General features: G+C 39.4%; 1 protein-coding gene across 2 annotated transcripts in view; it reads right to left on the reverse strand.

Moving 5' to 3' along the window:
- The window catches only part of RASA3 (RAS p21 protein activator 3), a 129,129-nt gene that overhangs the window by 91,803 nt on the left and 14,961 nt on the right, over nt 1–22,365 (reverse strand). The gene's annotated exons all lie outside the window — the stretch shown is intronic.

Genomic DNA, 22,365 nt, shown 5'->3' on the forward strand with positions numbered 1-22,365 from the left:
TTACAGCCAACTGCCTTAGATCACAGGCTGGACTTCATAGCACTCTGATGGGATAATTAGCACTTGTGAAGCTGCCTAAGGTCTTTGCACAAAGGTACCATGCAAGTCATGAATATTCTTCACAATAAACATTTGTTTCAAAACTACAGCAAGAAGTAAGTACTATAATTAACAACAACAAAAAGGACAGGACTGAGGAACCTAGAGTAACCAAGAGACTACGAAACCCAAGCAGATGAAACAAGAACTTAACCATAGTTTTCCCATCAACATATTCAGTAACGACCAAAGCCAAGCTCCAGCTTCCTTGGCTGACTAATCAAAATCAAAACTCTGCAAAAGGAAACTGGACAATGCCCCTCGTCATTTTGCTAAAATATATATCACTATGTGGATGAGTGATTTAATTCTAGAGACAAAACTCAGACCTAAATGTAAGTCTGCAATGCTCATGGTCTTACTTACTGTCACTCTTCCAGTAGCTGGAGATTATTAGCACATAGCATGAGTACTAGGTCATTCTGTCCTGGTAAAAATATAGGGAGTAAGACTAAAACTGCACAGACCAAGGGAACACAGGCTTGTTTGCCAGTACAGAGGGAAACTCTAAATGATGGTAACAAATATAACTTCCTATCCAATCTCTGCAGCTCAGCTGAAGTGCACTTTCCTAGACACATTGTTTCCCAGTCTCTGGCTCCCAAATAGCTTTATTCTAACCACAGAAACACCTTGTTTTTTTCAACCATATCTTCAGTAAAGACATACTTGTCCCTTTTGGCAGATTTGCTCCACAGCAATGTGAGGCATGTGCCTGTAAGTACTGAAGATGCATAGCAAGGAAATGCTGAGCCAACCTGCAACCTCAGCTATTAAGGAAAGGCATAAAATGACACAGGACTCCATGTCTTCCTGCCTATGATCTCTTTCTGGCACACTGTTCACACACTTTTGCTAGATGACCCATAGCATGCCCTTGGAAACATCACACAACCACATTTCTCAAAAATGGCTTGTACATGGGTGACTATATGCGCATATGTTTTCTAAAGCTAACCATGGACCATATATAGAGGCACTAAAAAGGGACTTGAAACTGTTGCTTCAGACAGTAATGCCTCACTTCAGAGTTCTTCTAAATAAGTTTGTTCTCTCAACTCAGCTGATACAACTTGATAGCATTCTTCCCACTTCCTTCAGAGCTGTGAGACACTGGATTAAAAAAAGCTGTCTCCACTGTAATTTGAAGGTGTGACTGGAACATCTGTTGGCACACTCAGTGTGGTGTTAAACTAAGCTGAAGTGTTAGCAATAGTTCAACTGCAGCAGCTCTAGACAAAAATATACTGAGGATTATTGATGGCTTGCTAGGTCTGCATTAAAGTCTATCCTGCCATACTAAACCTCCAAGTTTTATTCTTGTTAGTCTGAGTTCAAGCAAGTTACAAATCAAATGCACTACTGTCACACAGACTGAGGCCTCCAAGAGGCCTGCTTCTCTCCTCAAGCAATCAAATTCCTATTAATTTTTCTTCATTAAAGTCACATGAGACCAGCCTCTTTCCTGGATAACTGGGTACAGTTCCCCAAAGAGACAGTGTCAACAGGAAGCGTTTCAGTAGCAGACTGATAAGGAACTCTTCCTCCAGGGCTGGCACACAGTTCTCATGGTTCTTCCAAGAGAAAGACACAAAATTTTCAAGCTCAAAATCAAACCAAAACAGTAATACAGCTTCCCTTTTTCTTCACTCTTCCACTTCCTACTTCAAGATTAATGCATCACATGAAACCAAATCTCTACTTTTCACCTTGATTTCCATTTTTTTTGATGTGCACAATATTCACTTAAGTACTTAAAGGTAATAGTTATGTCAAGTACTCTAAGAACCACATTTTGAAAACTCAGTTCTCTTCTTTCTTAAAACACTTACAATAGGAAAGCCCACAATATTGAAACCTAAATGCAGTGTAAAGGAAGACACCATTTAGCATCACTGGAAAATGGCTGTCTGCATATTTTGTACAGCAAATTAAAGTCACCACCATCACAAAGTTGGAAAGTGCACAGAAGGAAGATAGAGGGAGAAGACATTTTACAGTAATTTCTTTCTTCAAAATGAAAAAGACCCTGGAAAACCATGGAGACCAGAACAAGGAATTAATTGACCAAGCCAATATATTAATCATGTTACTGACTTGAGCAGCTTACAAAAAAAATACTGTTTCCTCCCAACACCAGCAGCAGCCAATGGCTGTTTAGATTCTTCCAACACTGAGCAGTTGAGAAAGAAAATGTATCAAGCTTTCAAGCATAGCTAAAGACTCAGCTCTCTAGCCAGACATTTTAAGTCAACAAACGCACTCTGTTAGAGCTTCAGTCGCTCTTTAGATTCCTCCAAGACAAAAAAAGTTCCCTCTGTGGCACTGTTTTGCCATCTACAATGAAGCTGAACAATTTGATCAGTATTCTTTTGGATTTGCTACCAGCAAAATGAAAAAAAAAAATAAAGCCCTTAACACATGATACAGTCATGCACCATTTCCATTTTCTTAAAAAACAGAGGTGAATGAGAACATTTATTTTGGGCAAGAATTTAATCACTTAACCTATCTGTGTAGAAGAGACATCTTCATCAACTGCATTTTCAAAAGCCAACTCCATTTTTTTCCTCCCTTCTTCATATGTGCGAACTACCTGTACACTGGAGAACTTGGACAGGGTGTGCAGCTGAAAGGTCAATACACTAGCCTTTAAAACCTTCAATTTTCCACTTCCACTAAGAAGAAATTGAATGTTTCTTAAGATGTCTAAGACCCTGACAATTTAGACTACACAAGCACTTTGTTTTGGAGCATAAGGCTTCCATATGAAGCCACAGCAGCAGAATAATCTGTTCAAGTTCGCAATAGCTTTTCCCTCTATCCCTGCACCTCCAATGTACATGGGTCCTAATTTAACTGTGTGCCAAACTCAATTTAGCACTAAACCTACTTAAACCTAGCAAAGCTGATTTCAACTGTGGAAAAGTTAGCATTAGGTATTTTAGACAAGTCTTAAAAAAAGAATGTACAATTCTGAATATGTCACTGGCTTGCTATCTTCTCCCCACTCTCCTCATAGAATTACTACAAGGCTGCTACAGTTCAAAAATAGATTACCACAGCAGCACACATGCCTTAGCTTGAGCCAGGGTCAGGGAACGCAACAAGCTGGAAAAAGGTGAAGGAAAAACTCAGAATTGTATTCATCTTCCTTGTTCTTTCCAATGTTGCATATTCCTGCTTTGCTAAAACACTGGCAATAAAAGGAAAGCAAGTAAAAAGGGCTCTCCTACACATATGACAAGGAAGGACACCGAGAGCATAACTGGTAAAAACTAAAAAAACTTTGAAAATGCTTCTAGGAAAAAACCAATATATACATACATGTCCTTAAGGTTTTCCCACTTGAATTTTTTGAAGCATCTAGTATTTTAAATTGAATTTAGATTCTTGCCATTGTGTCATCTTTGTTTCAGATATATTCCCCAGATGCAGCTGTCTGAAAAGCAAAGACAACATGACAGCTATATATTACATCTACCTTTTGCAACACATTTCCTGCTCTTGTGCTGACAAATATTGGGTCATCAGCACACATCTGCCAATCTGAATGCATTAAGGAAGGCTTTATAATGCATTAACTAATTTAGCTTGCTGTTTTCTAGCAGCAACATATTTGACCATGATAGCATGGGAGAACCATTTCACAAACTGTTTCAGAAAACAAACAAACAAGCAGAAACCTACCTCCAAAAATAAATCCAATAAAAGTAGCTGAGCTTTCAATGCCAGCACATTTGACTTCAGGGAGAATTCTGAAAGACTTCAGTACAGAAAAAATCACCTAAAATCTGAAAAGGGCATCGTATCCAAAACCACAATAATCCACTCTGTTTCTGCTATATTGAGGAAAACACTCTCCAAAGAAGCTTGCAGGGAAGCATTTCAAGAACAAAAGCAGAGCAGCAATGTACGTCAAGAATGAAAAGCTTCTCCTGTTCTCATTTAAGCTCTATCTCAATAGATATGCTGGAAATCCTGAAAAATGATCTCAAGCATTCCTTTCAAGTTTTCTTTCTTCTGAAAAAGCATTATTGCTTGAACATCCACCGATCAAGCAAAAACAGAAAAAGGAAAATGTATGTACACCCAGACTTCTGATTACCACAATTTATGCTTAAAAAGCTACTCATGCACAAAATTCAGCATATATGTAAAATATCAAGATGACAGCAAGTTTCTAATTAATACTTAGTTTTATTTGAAACAGAAATATAATACCACTCAATGTCGATTAACACACCCAGAAATACCTACAATTTCATGCCTGTGCATTAAATTTCAACTGAACAAAAACAGTTGCATTTATGTTGGATGCTGAGAAAGCAGTTGATTTTCTTGCACATAAAAGATCATCTTTATTGCAGATGAGATGGGGACTAGAGGAGGGATATGACTGCAATACCTCAGGAAGACTATATTGAGAAAATAATCCCTTTTAGTACTGAAATGGTCACAGTTGAAAAACTTCCGTCCACACTGGAAACCAATTTTGTTACTGAACAGCTAATGTGATAATTATATGACATTAATGTAATGTTTGAAAGCAGAATAAATGGTTACATTTGTATATAATTCCTGTACGTAGATATACTGTGTGTACCTCCCAGAAAAGAGAGTTTGAATTAGTTTTTGTCAGTCCAAATAGAAAATAGAAATAAAATAAAATAGATTTTAAAAGTGAAATTCAAAGAACCAGTGTACCCAGCATGCAACTATGGAGCCATGTAAGTAGCTGAGTGTTCCTTTGTACTTCTGTAGTAATATCAAAACAATAAACACTTTCTAAGTAACACATGCCAAGTGTCAAAAATGTTCTTTTCTCTCCATATCTGTGTATAATTCTCAAAGCCTAAAAATAAGTAAAACACATGAAAATCATGTATCTGAAAAGGAAATTGATATATTAAAAATAATTATTTCTTTTAAAACCGATGTGGCTAAGTAATGCTACCTGTCCAGCAATCTCTTTGCCTTGACCACTAACATTTATGTACACACACATACACACAACTTTCCTCTCATGGAGGGACAGATTGCATTACATTTCTAAACCAGGTCAAAAATAGCCATCTGTGAAGAGATTTTGATGATCTGGAAAATGAGATTTTTAGATGACCTGTTCTTAATCTAAAAGCCCTTGCCTGCCAGCCTCTTTCCACGTGAAATGGTCATCACGTTACCAGGGAAGGCACTTCCTCAACCAAAGAACACTGGGCATTAGCAACACCCCTGAGTAGCTCCGTACCACAGCCTCGACACCACAGCGATGCTTCAGCAAGCAGCCATCAAGGGAAGCACACTACCCTAACTACCTCTTTTTAGACAAGAGTATCGTGTAGAAACCCTCTTGGCGCCAGGGAAAGAGCTTCAACCCCAAACCTTCTGGCATGAAACTGAAGACCAGCACCAGCTGATATCTCTATTCACAGCCTAGTGACAGGAACATTTGGCATCTGTTAAAATCCCACCTGTATAATCCAACAGTACACCGAGTGCCATAGTACTATACTACCTCCTTTCCCCCTCACATGATTTAACTTATCCTATACCAGTTAGGAACCTTCCTACAGATCCTTCTCTCATCTGGAGCCTGTTCTGGCACAGCAAACAGGCCTTCTTGTCCACTGTAACAATTGCTAAGCCTCATCAGCCACAGCCTGCATGGTGAACAGACTCAGACCTATCACCCAGAATGGCAAGTAGCCAAATTCCCTTTTTCCCATACATTTGTGATCAGACATTCCCGCTCTCCTTTTGCAGCCCTGAAAGTCAAAAAAAACTGTCCACATATCTTGCTTTGTTTTTCTGAGTGTAACAGAAGCAGCTGAGGATGTTTTCGCTGGAGAGCAATGAGAAGCTGCAGGCTGACAGTCTTACTTTTCTTGTAAGAAGAATGAACAGAGAGAAGGCTCAAAAGATCTTGTCATGATCTTAAGTACTTAAGTGCTTACAGCACCAGGGCTGTTAATCAAATCCCAGGACTGAGAGGAAAGACGCCTATAAAGCAAGTTTCATGAGAGCTGCTTGCAAAATTAAGATTTTTTTCTGTACAAGACGAGGAGCATAATTTCCTTAACTCTTTAATAACTGGTTGCATGCTACTTGCCAATATTGTGGTCAACAGCAGGCATCAAGTTTCTCTAAAGATCCCCTTAGAATAGTAACTTAATCCCACAAAATAAAAAATACACAGTCCAGCTGCTTTTTAACAAGACTGAAGCTATTCTGTGTAAAAGGATACTTAGAAGGTATTCTACTATTTTAAAGTAGAATACTGCCAGGAAAAAGGTGTTCTCAAGGAGTTCACATTTAAATTCAGTTTTCCTGTGGCATTCTGGGGGAAGCATTATAAGTTGCTTTGATGTGATTTTTTTCATATTTCTGCAGAAAAACAGATGAATTAGCTAGACTCTGTCTTTGTCTGTGTTGACACAAAGTTCCACATATATTATTTTTCAATCCAGCTTGTGTTTTGAAGATGGTACTTTGCATCAAGACATCTCATGCAACTCCTAGCTGCATTTGCTAGAGACTTGAGAGGTTTTTCCTGCAGTTTCAGAACTGTAGGGTCTGGCTGTAAGTTGTTCTGTAGCCTCGGAATTGTGACCTTTGTTTAGACTGTGGCTTGTGCAGCTCTCGGTAGGTTTTCTGGTTTTGTTCTGAGGGGCGTTTGTGAGGGGGATTTGCTTGGTTTGGTGGCAGTTGTTTTTAAAAATGAAAATCAGCTTCCTAAAGTTATAGAAGACCTTCTCTCAGCAAAGTTTAAGTCACTGAACATCTGTTGTAGGAGGCCGTGAGGGAGAGATTCAGGCTGCAGGAGGGGCAGAGTAGCTGAGAGGAAGGAACTTTAAACAGACTATTCCATCATGGAGCTGCACTGAGCAAACAGCGAGCAACTTCAGCTATTTTTAGAAAAAAAGTATGACACAGGAAATACAAGCAAGTGATTTACAACATCAAACAACGAAATCCAACAACAAGTGTTCCCTTTTGAGAGCCTCTGTACTTCAGTATACTTTAAGATTGTTTCTCTCTAGTAAGGAACCTAGTCACTGGTAAGGAACAAAAGTCCTGTTCTCAAAAACATCAGCATAAGCAAAAAGAAATGTCTGTGGAAATAAGTATTTTTACTTTCATTTATATTATTCACAGACAAAACTTAAAGTCATATCACAAAAAATAAAACAAGGACAATTTTTATTCATGTACATCCCGTTTTTTACAACTGTAGATCAAAAAGCAACAGTGTGGATAAAAACAACAAAATACAAGCAATGAAAAAGGAGTGATGCACTCCCTCTTCCAGGACACTAATCACTTCTATCACAACAAGTGACACCAACAATTTTTAGAGTAGAGTAACATGAAAAGTACAAATCTGCCAAAGGCCATGTTTTGCTTAGATTAAAAACTACTAACCGAAAGGAGTAACTGCTGAACAGCCAAAGCTTTACTGGTCCTGTTAAGAAACTACAACTGCTTCCTCTGATGATTCCACTGTCCTCAATGGCTCTTGCTTTGAATTACATATTTAGAAACATCTTCACCAAAGAGTCTCACAGAATCAAGCTTAGATCAGGTTCAGTTTTGGTCCTCTGGCTCCACAGGCTTCAAACCAAAATAAAACCTGGCTATTAAAAAACTGGGGGATCTTGAGCACAGAAGTTCAAGGTAATCTTGAAAACCATCTAAGATTCAGGAATTAATTAAGAAAAGAGTGTCTTCCAAAATACTCTTCCTTTACAAAATTAATTTGTAATTTAAAAAAATTAAAAATTAATCTCATAAGGGAGAGAACAAGGTATTGATATCTCCTCAATTTGCTTTACTTGAGTCTTTCTTCAAGAACAGTGAAAAAAGGTACTTTCCTACAATGAGATCAAATTCTTTTTTCCATTTAAGTATTCCTCACGTTTCTTCACACATGACAAACATCCTCTGCACTACAGAACAAGATAAAAGGAAACCCTTTAAGAGAAGTGTGATCATAACCAGGTCTCAGTTTACATGCTTATCAATGGGTTTTGAATGGAAAAGGGAAATCATACCTTTCTAACCGTAGTCTTAGGTGGCTGACAAATGCTATGTTACAAACTCAGCTCTCAGATTAGGACAGTATCAAACCCATCCACAGTATTTGTCTTACTTTAGTTACCAGGCCTTTATTTACATAACACTTTTTCCAGTAGAGTGAAACAAAAATAAACTCCACTTGGACATTACTAAGGTTGGTGCCCGATATGATTATAGGTGACTTTAAAAAATTTGTTTCATTGTTGATTAGCCTGTATTGCACAGATGCATGATAACAATACACAAGAATTTACATATATTAGGCTAATTTCTTGTTGCTAGCTCACAGATGTGTAAATTAAGCAAAACCAATGGCATCTCCCGCTCCAACATCTTAAGGTGCCAAAAAGCATTTGAGCTTGACCATCAAAGCAACCACTTGCCAGCTTGCAGTGCTGTGCAGCTAAACTCTTAAGCCTGCAGATGATCTGCAAACCCACTGATTTCTTCATGCCAAGTAAAAGGACAACATGCCTCTGCTCTGAAGCCACACTGCCTTAACTACAGCCACCACACAGCTTGGCCCAAGAATTTCTGGAAGTGGCTACTGCCAGAACATCCATACACTGACAGAACTGACTATCATCATCATCCAAGATCCTAAGCATTCCATTTACCGTGTCAGCAGGCTGACTAAACAAGTACCTGTTTTTTTCAGAAATCTCATCAGCACAGCATTCCTGGCTCCTTATTGAAATAAAATTTTCACTTCAAAAATACAGATGAAGACAAACTGACCTAAGTATTTGGAGGAAATGACAATGGTAACTACCACTGCCTTAAGCCTTGGAAAGTTTTCAAACTGCAAGCTAAGAGTATTATGAGATTATTTAAAAAAAACCAAACAAGAATTCCCCCATCCAATTTCCCAGTGTCCCAGGTGGTGGCTGGGGGAAGAATCTTTCAAGGAAATGAAGTTCACATGCACAAATACCTAAGTATTTACTTGTTCTTGCTTCATCTGCAATCACAGGATCAGGTCCTCATCTCACAGTACACAAGACCCAACATACTCATCTCTGCACAAAGTAACTGCCAAAATACACGGTTATGTTGTCTTCCAAGGGAAGCCAATGCAGCAGGATTAAACAAACTTCACAGCAACAGAAGTCTGTTCTATTCCAGTGGATATTCTCACAGAAATAAGAGCAAGACTCAACATTAAACTCTGGTTGCAATTAATCACCTAGAGGCTGAGTACTTTCCCAATCTGGCAATGTTTTTTGAAGCTGGATATTGCCTATGAACTGCTCATCCACACCCACAAAATCCATCTAAAGTTGAATTTTTGCTTATCTCTTTAGTCACCACACAGATCTGTCTCACGCAGAATGAAAGGAAAACTAACAATGTGAACTAGTATTTGTAATGATTGTGAGTTTCTGATACCTGTGAGAATCAGCTGAAAATTGGAGAACAAGACCACCACAAAAAAAACAAACAAACAAACAAACAAAAAAAAACCACCATTATTTGGATTTCTATAGATAATCTCAGTTTCTCCCACACTGGTCTGCACCTCCGCCTACTTCATGAGCATTTTCCTGTCAAAAAAACCACTGTTAACAACTTACAACACGAAAAATTAAGCTGTTCATAAGAACCAGAATCAAAGTCTAATGTGGAACATTAATTCATCTTTCCTTCTATTCAGGTTTTCATCTGTAAACTGTAACAGAGTTTATAACCATTTATTTCAGCAACTTCCAATCCGTTATTGTGTCATAACCCTAACTTCTCTCAAGGCACAAACCAGACATGACTCCTGGGCACATTCATAAGATGCAATACTTTGCACAATTTAGGTGCCTGTATTAATATCTACTGTTGACAGACTCCTGTGTAAAAGGACTCAGGCCATGAACATAACACATTTTCTAAATCAGAATTTGCTGTTCGTTGACTAGATTTGGAGTTTAGCCAGCTAACAGCAACATCTGGGTTATGTGTTTACAATCACACTGTATATATTTTTCCCTCTCTCTTCCTACTTCTGATCTGGCCACCAGACATTTTCTGCATTAGTTTGTCTTTCAAATTGCACCGTCCCACAATGAACCATCACCCCGAAAATCTTCTAGTACCAAGATAAAGAATTTCAAGAGCCTTCATAACAGTACATTACATAGAAGGGACTAGAAACTGCTACTGTCCTGAAGTTGTTAGAAACCTCCATTACATCTCAGCTCCATCAGATACTTCCAGTTTCTGCCCCAAAAACTGAAGTCTGATTCAGGGACCATGACAGTATGCCATCTATGTTAACAACTTTTGTTATTACCACTGCTTTTATAACTCCATAGAATGCACAAAGTTCAAACTACTACTACATTTGCAATGTAGTTTTTGTTCTTAACAGTATAATGAAAGAAGCCAAGTTTAAGCAAGATGTATTTCAGCACATTGAATTACTTAAAACTCACCTGCCTTATAGACAATTCTTTGCTAGTTACCATGAGTCCCGAATTTAATAGACTGATTTCAGTGGGACTCCAATAATATGTCAGTACCATGACTATATTTTTCAATATAATGACACTGCTGAACCCAAACTGCAAGCAGTGGGGGAGCATGCAACGGGTGAGCAGGCAACAACCTGTGGTGCAATTTATTTTTTAAACAGGATTTCAAACAGTGACTAATCTGATTGCCCAGAGAAGGGGAACATCACATGAATCCTGGACTGAGGAACAAACCTAACGAAGAAAGCATGACTCATTGTGCAGGCAATGTGATGAGAACCAAATGCTTGGTCTTCCAACTTCAGTAACTATGGGAAAACACATTTACTTCTTGACTCCTCAGCACTGAACATAGATAACACAGGCACAACACTGCAGAAAATCAAGAATCTGAATATAGTCATTTATTTACAAACAATGATCAAAACTACAGACTTCAGAAGTTTGTGTAGTGTGTGCTCCAAAAACACATCACTTGATATAAGCAGCTGAGATTCTGTAGAAATGTCTGAGCCAAAATTACAATATTCCCTTGCAATTTCCACAAACACTCATATGATTAAAATTTGTATTTACAGGGAAACATGTAACTTTTCATGAACTGTCTGCAATCCTGTTGGGGTTTTATGCAAAGTATAAAGGGGTATTAAAAATGGAAAGTGCCCTACTTTCCTTTTCTAAATTATGCAAAGTATTAATATAATGAAACTCAATTGATGTTGGTTTTCTTTCAGTCTTATGGTTTCAGTTTACGAGTTAGTCATTTCAGCTGCAGAAAATAGGATAAAGTCACACTGATTGTGAAGTACTCATGAAGTGTTAAATACTTTTGCATACTTATTACTAGAGAAAAAGTAGAAATAATTTGTCAATGCAGGAATTCAAAAACATGAACAAGAGGAGTATCTAGCAACTGCTCCAAAACATATTCCCAAAGTTTTATTATATGGATCTTCAGTTCCATCATTCTGACTAACACAGCACAAACCTGCTCTGACTTTGCCTCTGTAGCAGAGGTCTAGCAGTAATGAGAGCTGTACCAACAAAGAAGACATTTTCTTAAAATGCTTAAGCCTACACATATATTAATATATGATGAGGGAGCATTAAGCTTTAAAAAGAGAAGGGCAGGTAAAGGATACTTGACAGGATGGAAGCATAAAGGCACAGCATTCCTAAACATAATGCAATACAAAAGAGATTCTGAAATGTAGTGTTAATCTTAATTTAGAAGTCTCGCTCTGAAAACTTTGCCAGCTCAAACCAAGATCCAACTGCACGGTCTTTGAGCCAACACAGCTAGCTGGTGACAGTGGCTTGCTTTCATGACACACAGGTGAAGGCACTGCAACCAAGCTTATTCCTCAGCCCAACAACCAAAAAGGACAACGCACATTTAAGTAAACATAAACTCACAGTTTTGAATCACAGTTATGTGGTGCAACTACTCAGTCATCAAAAGCCCAAAATACACAAAACCTTGGTTAACTCTGTCATCAGCACTTTACAGAACACATCAAGCAGGCAAAAAGTGATAATTTACCCACACGCATCAACTTAGAGTTCATCTTTTTCAGAGCCCAACAGAAGTGAGAAAATCATGTTTTTCTTGCTGATACAGCAAGTACTAGTTTTATCTTAAACTCAAAAAACAGAAAGCAATAAATCCTTTCATATTTATTGAGGGTCACATAAAATTTTGCTATCACATGCAGTGTCAACAGGTATCTAAAGGCCAAACTATACATATACAGTATCAAGTTGCTTTGAAATAATCTTCATAAACCCCTGTGCAAATTCATGGCTTGCAAAAGAACATGAGACTGGAGTCAAGGAATACTTCTGATAATCAAGTGTAAAATGAAGTTGATTTCTGGATTATATCATGCACTTTCACAGACTGTAAGGAAGTTCTTCACAGACATTTACAATAACCAGATGCCAAAGTTAAAGCATGTAAATAGACACGCCCATCCAAGGACTATTTGTTGGATAAAAATACTCCTTTTTTTTACCTTTTAGGGTAGAATACAAGTTACATAGAGTAGATGGACACAAATCCATGTACACGCTGTAATCATAAAACTTTTAATGCTGTGGGATGGGGACGAATATGCCAGAGATTTGGCTACCAAAATGCTTCTTTGCAGAGACAGCCCAAGAATGGAAGTCATTCATTCAGCCTCGGTTAACCCCTTGCTCATTTCATGTAGTTTCAAAAGCAGTCCATTTATTTTCACAAAGCAATACCGCACAGCAGAGCTGTTCTGTGCAAGAAGGTTCCATCCCCATGAAAGAAGCTGCCTCTTTTGGCTGAACATCTGGATTCCATCCTGATTCTGCTGCAGACTCCATCTGTGATTGTGAATAGTTAAGTCACACAGCAAACTTCCATAGTCAAACTCCATTCCTCTCAGTACTTCATAATCAAAATGCAACTTCAGATCCCTCAGATGAGGCTGCATGGGAGCAATGCATTACAGCATTTGCTAATGCAACTGCATGAGAGATTGCAGAAGCTGCAAGATTTGCAAGAAGCAAAGCCATCCCAGCCTGATCCACCTGCCTTACACCAAAGGGCTCTCCTGTGCAGCATGTCAAGATCATCAACACCTTGGCCTGGGAAGCCTCTCGCCTGCTGACCAACAGCACAAGGGGGGAAATCCAACACAAAGCAGAATTTACCAGCGCAGAGCAGGAGAGACAAAGCACCTGCTCCTTTTAACAAAAAGGTAAGACAAGCAGATCCAGTAAGCATGAGAGGAAATATCTCACTGTTAGCAGTGTATAATTCCAGCAGTGCTGCCACATCCACTCAGAGAAAAAAAAAAAATGGCCCCTAAGGGCTTTACTATGGAAAGAACATCAATTTAGGCATGAAAAAGGTACTATAACCGTTGCAAAGCAACCTGGCAGAAAAATGTCTTGCGACAGAAATTACTTTGATAGGAAAGACACTCTTCATAGGAAGCTGGCTGAGGCATTCCATACCAAAACAGAAGGGCAGAGGAACTCCCAAGAGGAGAGAAGGTACCTACACACAACAGAAGCACAGAGTAACACAGAGATAAGCCCAACAACAGTTCCCACTACGGCAAAGTTCACCTCTGCATACCCCAGCACCATTACATCTCAAATAACCATGCCATAACCACAGCATAACCTGCTGCTGCCAGCTATGGGGTTACGGGATCCAAAGAAAGACATTTTTTTCTCATCTTCCTAAGATGAACTATTTGTGAATAGGAATTTTAATTATTTCAAAAGATGTGCAGTCAGAGCAGATATTTCCTATACTGAAGATGTTTGACTTGTAGGGGTTTCTGCAAAAGAACCTACTTGTTTCTTATTTCCAGCTCTAACTTGTTCTGAAATTAATATACTTGCATTATAAATTCAAAAGTGAGGTAGTGGGTATACCTGCAAGCAGGAAAATAAATGCAAGTTTGCTATTCAACCAAAGAAACTGCCTATAAAGCTAAGCAAAAATATCAGTCTTTAAAAGAAACATCTACATAGGTAACAATATTCTGGGTCACTGTTATTTGCTTATTTCTTGGGAGTTCTTATGGTTATCAATCAAAGCTTCTCTCCTTTGAAAGGCAGACAGATTTCTACATTAATATATTCTTAGCTTACAGAAGATATTCCTCCAGAGAAACAGCACACACTGTTTAATAGCATAAGTTTGGTAGGAAAGCTCAAAAGCAAGTGTAACTGATTTTCAACTGAATTGCAAGTCAGTGTGTTCCTTTCCTGTACTCCAACACACTCATTCTGTGTCAGAAGACAGGAGTTAAAGGGGGTTTTTAGGTGGAGAGCAGCAATGTCCTCACCTGTTTCAGTAACACTGCAGCTTCACAACCACTTGAAGCCACCACAGGCCAGCCGACTGCTCACTGCCCATCTTGCCCCACATGGTGCAAAAACATACATTCATGTGCTACACAAATCCATTAAGCAGAACAGACCACATCAGCTCAGAACAGCTCTTGTGCAGCCATTAGCTCTGACACTGTAGAGGCTCCTGATGGATCCACACCACAATCTTTTGCCTTGTTGCAAGAAATAGGGCAGCAATGAGAGTGAACAGGACAGGACTTGTGCAACTGCATGGCACTGGACACATATTTCATATAGGTTTATAGGATGTAAGCTCCTGGAAGATCAGAGGCTGCAATCTCAAGCACTTGAACTACAGGCTCATTGTCACAGCTATTCTTGCTGGGGTTGTTCTATAATGCCATTGATCTAAAGACTCAAGCAAAAGCAACAAGGTCTCTGACAAAAAGAATCTGGTCTACTTATGGGAAGATCCAGTTCAATTCATCAGCATTCTCCATTCAACTCCTATATTCCCTGACTACCACTTAATGCTTTCTGCTGGTTAGCCTTTCCACTCTTTTTACTGTCGAGCCCTTTGAAAAAAAAAAACAAACTATTGATCCAGCAAAGTTTTCCAGACCTAACAAAGTCTTCCTATCAAAGTCAAAGGGAAATAAGTGAAGAAAGTCAATCTATGTAAAACAGTACCAAATCTTGGCCACTCTGCAATGCTTGAGCTCAAACAAACCAATTTGAACTTTTTTCCAAGGCATTCTTTGACAGTCAACTTCTCTTTCATTTATCCCTTTATTCAGTTGAATCACCACTGTGATTGAAGCTCATACTGTACATCATCTCTTTCATGAGGTTTCTCGCTCCTCACCAAAATGAAGTCTAAAACACAATCAAGAAGCCCACAAGGTAATCAGCTATTCAAGTGCATCCATACCCTACTTACCATCAGTAACACTTATTCTCCATCAGAGAATTAAATATTTTCCCCAAAATGGCGTCAGCTGCTGATGCACGTTACCCCTCAATCCATACAGCTCCATGCTGTCAGCTGAAGAGGTGGGGGTCACTGGCTCTCCATCTCCAGTGCTCTCCCCAAGGTCAAGTACAGCTGTTGCCCCTGCCAGCTCAGCACACTGAAGATGGCATGGTGTGGCCACAAGTTAGTTTCCACATGGGATCAGCAGGTTCAGTCAGCTCCACAGCTGCCTGTCAACCACTGCACTCGAGGGCAGAAGCTGCAATAACAGCCCCTCTACAAGACAATGCACAGTTATAGCAAGTGAAGTGTGTCCCATTAACACTGATCTCTCCAGCTGTATTCAAATCCAGCTACGGAGGAGACATCAGAATCACTGCTTTACCAAATTCATTATAGTTCCCACTGCAAAACCACATTTCCCCTCCTAGCCAGCACAGTCATTCCCTGTGATACACATGCAAACTGAAGGTAAGCAGACCTATTAGACTTTATTAAAAATACTGTCTTGAGATTATTCACAACAGCTGTTTCCTCTTCAAGCTAGTGGAAAACAGATGGCAACATAACAAGAGCTAGATAATTTAAAAAATTAACTCTAAAACATGACACTTGTACAGGATGTCTTCCACTCATGCATCTCCAAATAGGATGGTAAAAATAAATTGATGCCAAATGTCATTTTGCTAGTACAATATAGCATAATTAACATATCAAGAAGAAGGGCTGAACAAAGAATACTTCAAATTACACAGAAAAATTCCATGTTGTGTAGAACACAAAGCTGCTGCTGTTGTAGATTCCCTACAAAACCATTGAGAACATTGTTTATCTCCTCTGTCAAACCCCTACAAAGCCTGACAGCATCAAGACATCTACAAAGCATCAAGACTGCAATTACAGGTGTGGAGATCAGGGGTGTACACTTTCTAATAATCATCTTCAGTCAAGATTCACATGGGTGGGAAACAACAAGGAAAGTATTTAAAGTCATACTAATCATCTCTGTGAACATAATGAGGAGATTTTATTTGTGTCAGTCTGGCTCATCTGCATTTCATGCATATTCCATATGCTTAAGAGTAGAATTTAAAAAACGATAAATACACAACTGTAACAGTTTAAACACACATTGAGAGAGACCATCTATTACTGAGCTACTGCATGCTGAAACAATTCCTACCAAAAGATCAGCATTTATGGACAGACAGAAATGAATCCTCAATCAGTTATGCATCTACAGGACCAATTTAGAGCCAAAGGAAAAATTCTGGACAGAAATGAAAGCTATGCTTCTGACTACCTACTTTATGGAAACAGTTTAGGGTAAGTGGTTATCTTTTTTTTTTTTTCTAATATGCTTAGCACTGAAATGCAGTATGCAACAGACCCTTGAACTACCAGCTCACAGAGGCATCTGCTAATGCCTCCGAGTCTCAAATTTAGAGCAGTGAAGAAAACAATGCTACAACATTTCATTTTTCTGGGCAGACTCCTGGAAGTGACTACTTAAGTGTGGTATACATTGAAGAACTTACAAGGTGCAGTTTTTATTTCCTGGCAGAAGAATTTATTTATTTTAAAAGCTAACAAAGTAGTCTCTACCAATCCAGACAACTTCCCAAAATCCACTGCAGATCCGCCGAGAAATACACTCACTTCTATTCCCCTACTCCATTAACACGCCTGGTATCAGCCTCCAACACCTACTCTATCAACACTTCTAAAAAACTATAAAGTAAATAACCAGAGCAGTTAGACACCATTTTTACAGTACAGCAAAATTGGTCCAAAAGAAAACTTATGTGTATGTATATCTGTTCATCCCCCTTCAAAAAAAAAGCTCCTCAAGCATAAAACAAACCACACACAAATTGTGCCAGATGGTTAGCACATTAAGAAACAGAGATGGTCCTAAAATCAGCTCTGGATACACTCAACCTTATCATTGACAGCACAACACAATCCACAGTCCCTGTGATTCTTCCACCTATCATGTTTATTGCTGTAATTTGAAGCCAATGTGCCTCAAAACAGCAACACTTGTGGTCAGTAAAGTGTATATACAAACTGAAATACTCTTCTCCATAATAATACATAGCATATATTCGTAAAACACACTGCACACAATCATAACCTGCATAATATACACTGTAATAATTATGTAACTGCTTTACATTATGTTTTTTATACTGTATAGTCACATGTTACAGAGATATATGAAAACCCTACACAGCTTGTAAGCAACTCTTAACTTTGAAACTTTCTCTGTTCAGCTGACATTTAAAAAAACCTCTCCTTTCATTTCTAACTACTTTTTCTGCTGGGTTTTGATACAGCGTTATCTGAGATGAAAGAATTCTCTATTCTTGTTCTACAAGCATAATCAAATATCACATGTTGCTAATCTTTGACTACATCATAAATACATGTGAAGTGTCTGCAATAGTGAAAGTGTTGGTTGTATTGAAGAGCCAAGCAGGGAAAGAGAACAATTACAGCAAAAAAAGATATTTCCTTCCATGCCATTTTATCTTTCTGATTTCCATTCTAAGGATAGAAGACTGAATTTTGCAACTTGCCTGCCACATTATTCAGTAAATTTGTGATCTTGAGCAAGACAGTGAAGTCTCTGACATACCCATGTACTCTCTAGCTGTGACTGTATGAATCAACTTCCTCTATTTATGGAAAGCGAGTACTAAATTAACTCTTGCCTTGGCATTTATCATCTACAAGCTTCATTCTCAAATTCACGGGATATCCTCTGTCCGGCACAGTCTGCCATTCCAAGTAAGTTGTGTAACTCCTGCTGGCATGGCTAACCAAAGTTGACAAGTGTTCATATTGCAGAGGTTAAAAAAAAACAAACAAACAAATCATTACCATCTTGTGAAACACAAAACTCAGGTGAATGACACCCAGACTGCCACTTCCCATTCTCAGACTCACACCCTGACCTGTTCAAGTGGTACCTCTTCCATTAGCTCTCTCCCTTTTGTAAAGGCAAAGTAGACCTAAACACATGTAGTGAAAATTTGTCTTGTAGATTAGGAAGTAAATTTCCAAATCTTAAACATAAATCCTGCCTCATTTTCTTTAGGAATCAGAAGTCATAAATGTTTCCACTCAGGCTTACATTTAAATGGAAGAAGAAGGGGTACATGTACAGTTGATAACTGCAAAATAACCACCTGCAAAATAAATCTGCCAAGGAATCCAATTACATCATTGAGTTTAACCACTTACAGTGTACTTGCAGGAATGAGAAGGACATCCATTTAACAAGCTTCCTTCCTCTTTAACAGCTTCCTTCCTCATCCTTTCACCCCGTCCCCCCCCCCCAGATTCCCATTTAAAATTCTTTACAACCACCACCTATATCATGTGGATTATCTAAAATAAAGTTCTCTCCCTTGCTATCACTAAGAGCTGCAAATTACCAACAGCTCACACCCAGTGGAAGATGTTTACTGAATAGATAGTACAGCTCTGTGGGTTTCCCAGCAGGGAGGAAAAAGCCACTTATCAGATAAACCCTCCTTTCAACTTCTCTCCATTTCCACCTCCCTGCTGTACACTTCAGCTCAAAGGAGCACCTAATCTTAGACAGTGCCAGAATCAACACTGCACTTAAGTAAAAGAACTCACATAAAATTCCACCACTAACAGTCAAGCCAAGCTATAAAGAATCATTCAGTAACTTACTGAACACATCTCATGGGCACTCTCTGCTGCTTTGTTTTGGGAGATCCTATACCACTTCCTTTATTTAATAGTTGTGAATTTTCTCTCCTCAGCCCTGCAAATGCTGTCTCCTTAATCCTTGCTTAACTTGATTGTCTGTCATATCCCTGCTCTTACACAAGCAAGATACCCTTAAACACAAGGGAATGCTTGATGTCATGCAGCAAGGAATTACTAAACCCAGGAAGTGCAGACTTTACATGCATCTTAAGAGAAGATAAAAATCTCTAAGCAATTTGATTATGCAGAACAAGCCTCAGATGCATTTAATAGTACTCCAGTATGTGAATTTACCGTGATACGCATTTAGACTACAATTCAAAATATTTTGCATTAATTATCATTGCCTTTTCAGGAAAGGGGAAAAAATATTAAGAGTGATAACTTCTAATTCTTTCAATCAGGCAGAACTAAAGAGGAAGACCAGGAACCACATGCCTATCTATAAAACACTGGTCATTATTCTCCCTTCTGTGGAAGGAGCATATTGCAAGTACTGCTGTTCTGAGACATACCACTGTCTTTCAAAGCAGCAGGAAATTGGAATGCAAACAGAACCAACCCTTTCATCTCAAGCACAGGTCTGCAGGGAGAACCACGGCTTAGTTCATAAGCTAATTTCTACACAACCCTCTGTCTGCTGCAAAGACTCCTTCAACACAGCTCCCACAGAGCTGTAACACAGAGAAGTCTCTAAAAAAAGCCTTCTGGGGAAGGGAGAAAGAAAAGAGGCAGGAAACAAAGGAACACTGAACTCTAATGGGTCTCTTCTGCTAATCAACAGAAGGCTGATGACATGATATAAGGGTAGACTTGACACAGCCTGGAGAGAAGTAAGAGCACGCATCAGAAACTTCACAAAAATCAGACACGGTTTTCAAACCACAGAAAGAGGGAAGAAGAATAAATCACTAAAAAATGTCATAGAATGAGAGCAAGATATTACTCAAAGTACATGGACGAATAAAGGCACAAAAACACAGCAGCAAAAGGTTAAAGAGACTTCAAGAGAATTAACTTTCTGTCCATCCCAACGGTCTAATTAGCATCACTGTAACATTCTGTAGCAAAAGCTACCTAATACCTAGCGTTTGCCACTTTGTGCCTCCCACACTTGCCCTCATCCACAAAGGGCTGTGGAAATACCCGCCATCCAATGCAAGCCACAGTGGCTGCAGCAATCGCAACGGGGGCTGGCTCTCCTCACACACAGGATGCGTTTTATTGCCACAGTCCGTGTTACAAAACACACCGACCTATTCTCTGTTATTGCATCTCCACTTCCTCTTTTCACCCTTTAGGATTCACACCATGGTTATCCCAGATCAGGAACTGCAGAAGGTTTTGTGTGATTTAAGGCTAGCCCAGACAAGATCTTGCCCAAAGAGTGCGGTGCCAGAGCGCTGAGCAGAGCCCGGGGGTCTGGAGCCTGGGCTCCAGGCCAGCTGTGACACAGTGCAGCTGTGTAAACTCGGAGCAGCCTGCTGGGGAGGCAGTCCTGGGAGAAAGCACTGCAGGAGCCTCACCGGACACCCTTCTCCACTTCAGGGCTGCATCCCAGCTCAGATCCTTGGCCCTTGTCTGAGCCCTGCAGGTTCCTCTGTACCCGGCCGTTTGCCTTACCAACCCCAACTCTGCCCTGATGACTTAAGCTGTGGTGTTACCTTGGACCTACTGGTCACTACAGAGGTCTCTGGTGCTCACCAGGCTGTTGGCTGACCCTGGCTAACATCATGAACCTGCTCTATCCTTGTTTGGCTACCATATGATTCCCCACCTCACTGGCAAGAACACTGCCCTGCCTACTTTGTTGTCATGCTCAGCTTCCAGCGTGCCTTTTTTAATCAAGTAATCCACTTTGTGCTCTGTGACACGTGGAATAGGATAGCCTCACATTAAATTAATCTTTTGTTCATTCAGTTCTGCTCTAAATATTAATAAAATGCACCCTTATAGCAGCAGGGCACTGGAGTTCTGCTGCTAAGGTCACAAGGACCAGTGGAGTATTTAACCATTGTAATTCAGAACAGGGCAACACTTGTCAAGGCTAAGCAAAAGGTTATGTTGTAACATAAGTGAACAGCAGCTTTTCAAAAAGGTAAACAGCTAGAATACAAAATTAAATTTATTACCAAGGCTATAGCAGACTTCTCTACATTGTTTAGACTCCAAGCAACTAGAACAGAAGTTATTTGCACAAAACACTGCTCTACACCAGGACTGAGACCTTGGTAGTGCAGTGATCAGAATTCCATTACTGTTAGCTTACAGAAAAGCAAAAACTGTATTAAATCCTGCAGATCAGCAGGGAGTCTAACAAGCAGGGGAGGATGGGTACATAGTGGAAAGAGAAAGCAACAATTTAGTATGAGTTTCTTAATAATTGCTTCCTCTTTAGCTTCTATTCTTCAAAACCAAATAAAGTACTACAGCTGTTTTCTGTTAAACTCTTCCTACGCCCGTCAACTGTTTCAGCTAAAACAGGCAACATCACCTCAAGAGATGTCAGCTTGTCCAGCAAATATCCAGGAGTCAAAATTAAGTATTAGGCAACCCTTGGCTTTTGACCTTAAATAATTCAATTAAAATCCCCCAAAATCCCAGAGAACAGAAATCAGAATCTTTTCTGATCTTTGTGAGAGATACTCGCTCTAGTACTGCACTTCATTTCTCCAATCCTGGTTATGTCAGGCAGGACCTTCACTGCAAAAGCCCTATCATGTCAGGAAGACACAGAAGGCATTTGACTCAAAGTGCAGATTGACAAGAACAGGATCTTGAAAGGAAGGAAGCAAGACTTGGCTAGGCAGAGAAACAGAATCCTGCTTGTCCTCCCCTGTCCCTTCCCCTGGCAGGGCTCTCTCATCACTCTGGCACTGCTTAGCCAAAGCCGGTTGATTCCATCTCTACACAGAGCTGGCAGAGGTGCTAGTGAGGCTTCTGCAGCAGGAGAAAGCACATCACCAATGAAGTAAGCAGGAAGAAAGAAGATTGCCCAAATGGAATGACAATGGCTGAATACATATTCAGGTCCAAGATCCTTGCCACTTCAACAAAATTGTCTTCCAGAAAGATGTAGAATTAGACGGAAACTGGCACCATGACTGGTAAATACCATTTTTCTATCCTGTCCCCTACTTTAGAGAGTCAACTCTACTTTAA

Source organism: Anomalospiza imberbis, chromosome 2, assembly GCF_031753505.1.
Source record: "Anomalospiza imberbis isolate Cuckoo-Finch-1a 21T00152 chromosome 2, ASM3175350v1, whole genome shotgun sequence".
NCBI classification, from domain to species: Eukaryota; Metazoa; Chordata; class Aves; order Passeriformes; family Viduidae; genus Anomalospiza; species Anomalospiza imberbis.